This window comes from Hyperolius riggenbachi, chromosome 8 (genome assembly GCF_040937935.1).
Source record: "Hyperolius riggenbachi isolate aHypRig1 chromosome 8, aHypRig1.pri, whole genome shotgun sequence".
NCBI classification, from domain to species: Eukaryota; Metazoa; Chordata; class Amphibia; order Anura; family Hyperoliidae; genus Hyperolius; species Hyperolius riggenbachi.
The window spans coordinates 28,554,251-28,557,766 of NC_090653.1; positions in this window are offsets into that span (position 1 = coordinate 28,554,251).

The following is a 3,516-nucleotide window of genomic DNA, read 5'->3' on the forward strand; positions in this document are numbered from 1 at the left end:
AGAAGTAAAGACAAGAAAAGAAAACGTCCTTTGCAAGGAGCCCTGTATTAAGTCCACTTGCAGCCTAGACAAGAACTCCTGTCCCCGTTACTCATTGCCTGCGGAACCCCCCCCCTCCCTTCTCCCCTAGGGCACTTCTTCCAAGCAGCCCTTGGCCTACACTGCAGCCTGGACAATAATCATTCCACAACCCCCCCCCCCCCCCCCCCAAATATTGCCTTTTTAAACAGAGGCTTTCAAACTATGAGCATTTATACTTACCTGGGGCTTCCTCCAGCCCTCCGTAGGCCATGGGCTCCCTCGTGTCCTCCTGGTCCTGTCCGTTCCTTCACTCTCCAGCCCAATAGTTTGGGTCTATTGCGCATGCGTGGCTATGACTGCACACGTCCGGGATTCTCATATGCAGTGGTTAAAGCCCATTCGCGGCTTTAAACGGGCCAGATGGGAACGGACAAGCCTGGGAGGATGGTGAGGAAGCCCCACATAAGTACAAACGCTTGTAGTTAGAAAGTCTAACTACACTATAAATCCACACCACCAACACACCAAGACCCCTCCCCCCGCCCCCCCCAATAAACCGACACCACCACAGACCCCCCCCCCCCTCCCCAACAAACCCAAAACCACCAGCACAGACACAGACCCTTCTGTCTTCCCCCAATAAACCCTGCACCATCAACAGAGGCGCAGACCCCTCTGCCAAAAACCACCAACACTGCCCCCCCCCCATAAACGCACATTACCAACACAGGCACAGACCTTTCTGTCCCCCTCCCCAATAAACCCACACCACTAACAAAAGCACAGACCCCCCCCCCAAAAAATAAATAAATAAATAAATCAATAAATAAATCCATACCACCAACACTGGCCCCCCCAATAAATAAGTACAGAGCCCCCCACTACCAAACAGCCACAGGACATCCCTCCCCCCCAATAAACCCACACCACAAACACAAGTACAAAGCCCCACCTCACAGAAAAAAAGACCTCCGCCATCCCGACTGTCGCTTCTTCAACCACATGCGCACAGGCCGCCGCTACAGAACTATTCCAACTAAAACTTCCTTTTCTCCCAAGCTGTGCTCGCTCTTAACTAGCGCCTCCCCACTCAGCACGCTTTCCGGGCATGGCCTCATGGTCACCGCCCTCTACAGCTTAATGCTATATAGGCCCCTATACTGTGCACGTGTGCTTCTATACTGTCTGTGTTTTTTGTATTTCTGCACTATGACTGTTTCTCTCACTTTATGGTTTTTTGCTATGTCCATGCTATGTCCAATGCCAATGTGTACCAAAAATAATTCTGAGTGCGGCATCCGTCACACTTAGCGAAATAAATCTGATTCTGATTCTGAATTCTCAACCGTACAATGGTATAATCATTTTCATATTCACAGTTGTTAAGTATGTATATTAGCAGCACAGTGACATACTGGATAGCATTCTTGCCTTGCAGCACTGAATCCCTGGTTGAAATCCCAGCTAGGGCAATATCTGCACAGAATTTGTACGACACAGGTTTCCTCCAGGCACCCCGGTTTCCTCCCACATTCCAAAAACAGCTAAATGAATTGGCTTCCCCCAAATTGGTCCTAGACTACGATGAACATATGACTATGGTAGGGATTAGAGCTGAGGTACAGTTAGTGACATGACTATGTACTCTGTACAGCACAGCGGAAGATGTCAGCACTGTATAAATACTGAATAATAATGATAATAATAAGAAGAAGTCTCAGATGAATTCACATGCCTTAAGCCCAGAGGGAGGTATGGGCTGATTTCAGGGTTTTTTGTGAATGAAGGTTGAATTTTCAGTTAAAGAGGAACTCCAGCCTAAACAAACATATTGTCATTAAGTTACATTAGTTATGTTAATTAAAATAGATTGGTAATATAATCTCTTACCCACCCTGTTTAAAAAAAAAAACAGGCAAATGTTTGATTTCATGAGGGCAGCCATCTTTTTGGTTGAAAGGAGGTGACAGGGAGCATGAGACACAGTTCCAACTGTCCTGTGTCCTAATCACCCCTCCCAGTTGCTTTTTTTTCTTTGATGGGTCGAGCTTAGCTAAAAATGCAGCTAAAAATGATACTTTGGTAAGAAAAACAAAGTTCTGATGCTGTGAAACTGTTAAAGAAACACCAAGCCTTTTCAGTTCTGCTGAGTAGATTTTTAGTCTGGAGGTTCACTTTAAGGAGTGCAAAGAAAAGGCAAGGGTAAAGGGGAACAGTATGTTCTGCCCCAATATGTAGGGGTTACTCTTTTTAAGCAGCTATTGAAATGATGTTATCAGATGTTACCATGTGGAAATACAAGCCAACCCACAACTAAAAAGGTATTTTTAGTGAGCAAACTCAAACAAATAAGGAAAATATGATACAAGTTTAGCTTTCATGATTAAATTACATTGATGCTTCTTAAAAACATTTTTGATAAACTGCAGTCAGTTGTTTGGATGGATTTGGATTTGTATGAATTATTACGCAGCATAAACCCTTCCACAATGCAGTCGTGGCTTTCTGTATCTGCAAATGTTTGTTTTAAGTGTTTTATAGTCTTTTGACAAAACTAATGAGGTCTCAAAGGATTGGAGTTCATGAAGTTCATTGTCTGTCCGCAATTACTGAAATTTGCTATTAATATCACCTCATTAGTCATTAATTATAATGTGCAATTTACATGGCAGGAATGTTTTATTAAAGTGTACCCAAGATGAAAAAAATGAAAACAGCTAAATACTTACCAAAGTCCTACAAAGGCTTGCCACATCCTTCTGGACCCCACAGTTGCGCATGGACCCTCTTGATGCATGAGTGTGGCCATAATGGGTGTGCGCGAGTACGGCTGCACATGAATTCTGCTACTGCGCAGATGTGGTTGTACTCGTGCGGGTGCAGCACAGCCATGCTTATGCATGAAAAAGAACACGGTTGCAATCTTCAGGAGCATCCCGGCCAATTGCAGTGATCTCCAGGAGGACACAGGAAGCCTCTGGAGTAAGTACAGCAAAGCTCCCATGTCCCCCATGTGCTTGCTGGTTGCTTGAGCACCTGGCCAAAATCCACTGAAATACTTACCAAGGCTCCAGCAATATCTGTCAGTCTCCCTCTATCTCCCCGCGGGCTCCTAGTGGCTTCTCCAGTGCACGGAAGCTGGAATGTCAGCTGACCTGCATCAGGTCATGTGACACTCCGTCTTCCCTGCACAGACGCCGGAAGCCGCTAGGAGCCCACAGGGAGATAGAGGGAGACTACCAGACATCGCTGGAGCTTCGGTAAGTATTGATAAGCCTGCCAGCACCCACAGCAAGTCCCCCAAAGAGGTCCCCATTATCCATCAGTTAGTTGACTTCCAGTTGGCTGAATTACAGATATCAGGGACTTTGCTGCATCTAGTTTTTTCATCATAGGGTTGACCTTGTGTTTACCTAAAAAAAAAATGGGATGAATTTATATGGTACACTGACACAAAATATGGGCATTGTGGTAGACATACACTCATTTAGCAGT